Source organism: Bubalus bubalis, chromosome X (genome assembly GCF_019923935.1).
Source record: "Bubalus bubalis isolate 160015118507 breed Murrah chromosome X, NDDB_SH_1, whole genome shotgun sequence".
Lineage (NCBI taxonomy): Eukaryota > Metazoa > Chordata > Mammalia > Artiodactyla > Bovidae > Bubalus > Bubalus bubalis.
The window spans coordinates 104983948-104991550 of record NC_059181.1 but is presented as its reverse complement, the minus strand read 5'-3'; positions in this window follow the sequence as shown (position 1 = coordinate 104991550).

The window sequence follows — 7603 nt, the reverse complement described above, 5'->3', positions numbered from 1 at the left end:
CTTGCTTCTGGTTTATCTTGTTGAATTTAGGTCAGATTGCCAATTTACTTGCTGGGCACAATGTATATATCAACTATTTTAACGTTTTATGTTAATAAAGCTCATGGTAGAGAGCAACGATATATTGGAGGAAGGGTTTTTAAAGGAATTGTCACACAATCAAGATATTCATTTTGCTCTTTGATCTAAAAGGAAGCAAGTGATGCTGTATTTTCGAAATTCCTCTTTGATCTTTCATCAGGAGCCAGTTTCAGCAAATATCTTGGAAAGTTGTAGTCCTATGTAAAGAATCTTTTAGAGAGATGCAAATCAAAACTGGGACGACATATCATCTCACATAGGTCAGAATGGCCTTTATCAACAAATCTACAAATAGGGAATTCCCTGGTGGTCCTGGTTAGGACTCCACTCTTTAGTCCAGAGACAATCTATACTTGCATCTGGTGGACAGCTGGTACATGAGAAATCCCAGATTTCCTGAATCCAGTTTCTGGGGATTGAAATAGCTCAGATCTTGAGTATAGTCCCTTAGGGGACAGGACCGCAATCTTGTCAAGGGCTATTCTAGTTCCACCTTACACTCACTCTTAGACCTTTGGTGGGCCCTGAACTCCAGGTTTGGACCCTCTGCCCTGTAAGTCTGTCCACAGCTCTGCTCAGCTTCTCTGACCCTGTGGGACCCAAGCAGGTGGCCTTAGAGGATAATGCTGAGCTCATGTCTCTCTCACTTTGCTCCCTCTTCCATATCTTGGCCTCATGAGTCTTCACTACCTGTTATCACTTGCACGTTTTCCAGCAAATGTTTTCATGCGTTGTTGAGCTTGCCTAGTTGTTCTCAGTGAAAGCTGGGGTTCAGATGGCTTAATCTGTCCTTGCTGGCCACAGAAGTCACTCAGCATCATGCTTGGAGGCTCTCTTTATGACACTGGGTCTACATGTAAATCTTTTGTTTGGTTGGTTGTTTTTTTTTTTTTTTTTTTTTTTGCTTGTGCTCTATAGCCTGTGGGATCTTAGTTCTCCCACCAGGGACTGAACCCAGCAAAAGCACAGAGTCCCAACCCCTGGGCCCACAGTGCTCCCTAGTGTCCTACCTGCTTCTCCCTGTCACCAAAAATAAAGCTACAGCAAACTTTGTCTCACATGACAGCATATACCTTGGATCTTAGGTGACACAGTATTATAGGGTCTTAGGCCAGGTGTGTACATACTTAATTGAACTAGATACTGACAAATTCTTCTCCACAATGACCGTGCCAGTCTGTATTTCCAGCAGCAGTACACAAAGGCTCCTGTAGCCCTACATCTCTGCCAGCATTTATTTCATATTATCTGTGCTTGTGTGTGTTTGCCAGTCTAATGGGTAGAAATGGTATCTCACTGTTGTTTTCATGTGATATACATTTCTCTGATAATCGCTGGGCTTGAGCATCTTCTTTTGATGCTTCTTGGCATTGGGGGTTTAATTTAGGATATAATACAGAGAATTGATTAACCAGGCAGCAGGAGGCAATGGCCACAGGGAGCCTGTGCCACCTTCAAGGCTGGAAGAACTCAAGAAAGAGCTTGGATACAGGCCTCAAAGCTCAGGGAAGGAGCCCTGCAGAGTTAGAAATCAGAGCCCAGGGAGAGGGTGCCGCCAAGCTATTGCCAAGTGGCTGTTGCCAAGGCTTGGGGGAAGGGCCAGGTCAACCGGAGGAACCAAAAGCAGACAGGACTCCAACCTTTCAGTCTTCCTCTAGGGCGCCTACTGGTGGAAGCCAACAGACAGACAGTCAGAAGAGGAGAAAGTGTTGAAAGCCCAGTGTGGCCGAGCTCTGGGTTTGTATGCCTTTCAGCTTCTCAGTCTCAGTCCAAACCCTTCTACATATATTTGAACTTCCATCAGCGATGGTGATGACTGTATGTTTCTGCCGGACCAAATGCCAGCATCCTCCCTAAAAATATGCTCCACCCTCTCCCCAAGGAGGAGAGAGGCCAATCCCCAAGTGCCTTTTTTTTTTTTTTTTTTGAATCTGAGTTCCCTGACCAGTGATTGAACCTGGGCTCCAGCAGTGAGAGTGCCAAACTCTAACCACTGGACTGCCAGGGAATTCCCCCCAAAGCCTTTTTAATCATCTCTGATGACAGCCACGGTGCTGATAATGTTAATTTCTCCTCTAAATGTCATAGTTCCACTTGAATAGTCTGTGATCCAGAGACTAAATTGTAAAGTTATGCATCAAAAGGATTGCTATATAAAGTAATAAGAGGGAGGGAGAGGAAGCAGAAAATTTAATTCTATTTCAGTATGGGCAAAGGACCCGAATAGACATTTTTCCAAAGACATCCAGATAGCCAACAGGTTCATGGAAAGATGCACACCACTAATCATCAGAGAAATGCAAATCAAAGCCACCATGAAACATCACCTCACGCCTGTCATAAAGGCCATCACCAAAGAGACAAGAGATAACAAGTGTTAGCGAAGATGTGGAGAAAAGGGAAGACTTCTGTACTGCTGGTGGGAATGTAAATTGGTGCAACTACTTTGGGAAAACAGTATGGAAGTTCCTCCAGAAATTAAAAATAGAGTTGCCAGAACTTCCCTTGTGGTCCAGTGATTAAGGCTCTAAGCTTGGTTGGGGAACTATGATCTTGCATGCCCCAGTGACAGCGACAACATTAGGTGCTCAGTCATGTCCAACTCTTTGCGACCCCATGGACTATAACCCTCAGTCTCCTCTGTCCTTGGAATTCTCCAGGCAAGAATACTGGAGTGGGTTGCCATTCACTTCTCCAGGGAATCTTTTCAACCTAGGATCGAACCTGGGTATCCTGCATTGCAGGCAGATTCTCTACCATCTGAGCAATCAGGAAAGCCCCATGATGTGGCCAAAAGTTAAAAAAAAATAATTAAAAAAAGATAGAATTGCCATAGCATCCAGCAATTCCATTTCTGGGTATATATTGGAAGGAAATCAAATCACTATCTTGATGAGTTTTCTGCACATCCATGTCACAGCAGCATTACTCACAATAACCAAGACATGGAAACAAGCTGAGTGTCCTTCGGTGGATGAATGGATAAGAAGATGTAGTATATAATATATATATAATGGAATATTACTCAGCTATGAAAAAGAATGAAATCTTGCCACTTGGGACAATGTGGGTATACCTTGAGGGCACTATGCTCAATGAAATAAATCAGACAGAGAAAGACAAATACTGTGTAATTTCATTTCTGTGTAGACTCAAAAAAAGCTGAAGAGATAGAATGGAAAGGATGGTGTTTTTCAGGGGCTGAGGTAAAAGAAGACCTGGTGATCAAGGGCACAGACTTCCGGTTAGAAGATGAATAAGTTCTCGGATCTAAGGTAAAGCACGGTGACTAGAGTTAATACTACCGTAGTGTACACTTGAAAGTTGCTATGAGTAGATTTTTAACGTTCTCACCACAACAACAAAATGAAAATTCTGTGAGGTGGAGAATGTGTTCGCTAACTTTATTGTGGCCAACATTTTGCAACACATACATGTACCAAATCATGCTGTACACCTTCAACTTACACAATGATCTCTCAATAAAGTTGGGGGAAAAATTGTGAAAAATTAGCTGTGCCACTCCAAGCTCTGCCTACTTGGAGAATTTTCCTTTGCTGCCTCTCCAGAGGAGAATGGTTATCGGAAAGAAGAGGGCCTGGCCTTTCTATAAAACCCTAGAGCTCTGCACAGTGATCCCCTATCAGTGCTGGGCAGAGACTCCACACAGCCTCACCAATTCCCACAGACATTTTGAGCATTATTGGATCTGCTGGGTCATAGGCCCAGTTGGAAGTGAGAGAGCAGCCTGGATTCACTGAAGAGTTATCTCCTGCCTGGATCCCCACACAAAACAGGCAGCCTCACGAGTTACACAGTTGATGGGCCAACGTGGCACACTTGCCTGTGATATATATTCCACGATCCCAAAGAGTACAACCAGACATTTTTAGAGATGACTGATATAGGTGCAGCTGTCTTTCACCTTGAAGAGGGTAACTTTACATTCTGTACAGCACTGAGCTTCCAGAAACTTCAGTGAGGTTTTACATCCCTAGATTTTAATGGAGTAAATCTCCCACTTTCTAGTCTGTGTATGTCTTACAAAGCATCTCTAGTACTCTCTGCTTCTTGCTCATCAGATTAAATCAGGATGATGTCATCAGTGCAGTGGACCAGTAGATTTTGTGAGAAATGGTGAAATAGTCCTGAGTCTCTGAGCAGTACATTATGTCAGAGAGGAGGAGAGGTGACTTGACCCTTAAGTGTGCTATTGGCCCTGCCAAGTAGAAACAAAATGCTTCTGATGGACTTCACGTATTAGAAAAGAAAAGAAAAAAACTGAAGTTGTTCTGCTGCTGCTGCTGCTGCTAAGTCGATTCAGTCGTGTCCAACTCTGTGCGACCCCATAGACGGCAGCCCACCAGGCTTCCCTGTCCCAGGGATTCTCCAGGCAAGAACGCTGGAGTGGGTTGCCATTTCCTTCTCCAATGCATGAAAGTGAAAAGTGAAAGTGAAGTTGCTCAGTCGTGTCCGACTCTAGCGACCCCATGGACTGCAGCCTACCAGGCTCCTCTGTCCATGGGATTTTCCAGGCAAAAGTACTGGAATGGGGTGCCATTGCCTTCTCCGAAGTTGTTCAGTCATGTCCAACTCTTTGCAACCCCACGGACTGTAGCCCACCAGGCTCCTCCATCCATGGAATTTTCTAGGCAAGAGTACTGGAGTGGGTTGCTATTTCCTTCTCCAGGGGATCTTCCTGACCAAGGGATCAAACCTGGGTCTCCCGCATTGCGGGGCTGATGCTTTACCGTCTGAGCCACCAGGGAATCCCTTTGCATATTGGTATGGAGTAAAATAGTCAATAGGCCAATAGCTGCATAGCAGGGACCAGGGGTTGTGTGATTACCGCTTTGGGAAAGAAACTCTAACTGAAACAGCAGCTATCATTGGAGTCACTGCCTGATGAAGTTGAAATCAGTCTGTAGTCTTTCTCCAAGATCCATCCACCTTCTGCACAGACTCAAATAGATAAATGGGGATATGAGCCATGTCACCCCAACCGTAACTTTCAAATCAAGGCAGAAATACCTGCAATTCCCACTAGCAATTACATCTTTGTGTTCCTGCCCCTGCAGCAGCCAAGGTTGTGCTGGCATCTTGATCTCATTGAACTTAGGCCACAGTGGAGTCCAAGTTGAAGTCATCCAACCAAGTAGTCGGTTAGAGTCCCTGCCAGCTACATGGGTTAACATGAATATAGACTCTCCAGTAAATGCACCCAGCTCAATAAATTGTATCTAATCCGACATTACATTCCACCCTCTTGGTATAACATCCTTAAAATCCACTCTCACACAAATGCTCCCAGAAGTCTGTCAGTAATAACTAGCAAAAATCTTACTATTCTTTTGGGGTTAAAGATGTTTCCTCTTGGGTCTTCCCTGTGCCCACACCCCCAGAGAATGCTGAGACTGGGCCCTCCTCGCAGGTCTAACGGCCAACGGGTCTCATGGGAATGGGTATCCCCTTGTAAAGCATTGGAGGGCTTCCACAACAGCCCTAAAAGTTCTCTTAAATAAAATAAAAAAAGAAAGAAAAAAAAAAGTTCTCTTACTTTTTGTAGCCATGGAGCTGAAACGTGTTGCAAGTCAAGCACAGAGTTTGATTGTGCAGGTTGAAGAATCACAGTGTTGACTTAATTCCCAGCCTCTTTGGGTTTTTCATGTGAGAGGTGGAGCCATGAGTGCTGAGGAGCAAATGGTACCTTCAAGCCAGAAGATGAGATTCCTGATGCCACCCTTGTTACCAGTTTCTCCATCAGTCTAGTTCCAACCAATCAGGAAGCAGAAGTGAAGGCAGGTCCTTCCCCGGGTTCCTGAGAGGGAATAATAATAATAAATGAAAAGTCACTTGGTCGCATCCGACTCTTTGCAACTCCGTGGACTATACAGTCTAGGGAATTCTCCAGGCCAGAATACTGGAATGGGTAGACTTTCTCTTCTCCAGGGGATCTTCCCAACCTAGGGATCGAACCCAGGTCTCCCGCATTGCAGGCGGATTCTTTACCAGTTGAGCTACAGAGGGAATAGGGCCTTGCCAACTCCTCGATCCTGCACATCCAGCCTCCATAGCTGGGAGACAACACATTTCTACTGTTGAAGCCCCTCAGCTTGTAGTCCTTGGTCACAGCCGCCCCCACAAACTCATACAGCCCCTAAGGCTGGAACAAAAAGCAGGATTGCAACTCCTCAAACTTAGCCACATTGATGGGGGTCCTGAGAGGTGACACTCAGTGTCCAGGTAGGGGCAGAGCCTAGCCAATGCTGGGGTCTTCAAGCTCGGAAAAGAGCCCCGGGGGGGCCCAAGAAGAGGGGCATTTGTCACCTGGCATGGGTGCCTTGGTTTGGGGATGCAACAAAGCACAGCCCCTCTTGTCTTCAAGGCCAGAGGAGGGGTGAAGAAGGACCTGTGAGGGTGATGCTTCCATGAAAGCACACCCTTTCTTCCTCCTCGGGCCTCGCAGTCTCCCTCTAACAGCCTCTGAGAGCAGAGCTTGGGATGGGGCCAGCTAGCCAAGCAGGAATGGGATTTGCAGTCTCCGCTCTAGAGTCAAGATGCAGAGGAGAGCAAAGTCGGTTGGCACTCAAGAGACAAGAGCTTAATACCTGGCCTAGTCACGCTCATCCTGGGGCATGCACCTCCAAGAAAGGACTGCATAGATCCACTTTACCCAGAACAGCCAGAGCTTGGAAACAACCCTTTGTCCACCAATAGGCACATGGATGTGTGAACTGTGGGAAGTCCACACCATTCACCAGCAGGGCATGGGAGGGAAGATGCCATAAACGGGGCTGTGTCTGGAACAAGTAGTGGGTAGGGGCATATAGGGCTTTCTGTGTTGCCAGTGTTGCGAGTGGTGGATTCAAAAGTGCCAACTTCAGGTGCGCACTTTATGTCATGCATGCTAAGTCCCAGTGACAACATTTTGGGGGGATGTTAGGGCAGTGAAATTACTCTGTATGATACCGTACATTTGTCCAAATTCACAGAACATTCAACACCAAGAGTGAATGCTAATGGCAGCTGTGGACTTCAGTTAATGATAACAAATCACTATTGGGTCATCAGTTGTAAGAGATGGAAGAGGGGAATAAAGAGGGAAACTGGTGAGGAACTGAAATCTACACTGAAATTCTCTACTCGCCACTCAATGTTTCTGTAAATCTAAAAGTGTTCTAGAAAACAAAGTATGTAAGTTTTTTTTTAACCATCCAGAAAGGCAGCCCAGGGTTGACATGGCAGCTGCATCTCATCAGGACCCTGGGCTTTTTCTATGTTGCTGCTCTGTCATCGTCAACAGCCAACTTCCACTCTCCCAGGCTGGCCAGGAGATGGAGCCAGGCAGGGAAAGACACACTGTGCTTCTTTCAGGGCACAGCCCCGTGCTTCCATCCCAGTGGCCCCACCTAGGTGCAAAGGAGTCTGGGAAATGCATCTTCAGCTCAGTGAAGACATTCTATTGTTATGTAAGAACAAGAAGACATGTCTTGGGGCCAAGAAGCAGATGCTGTTTTAGGTG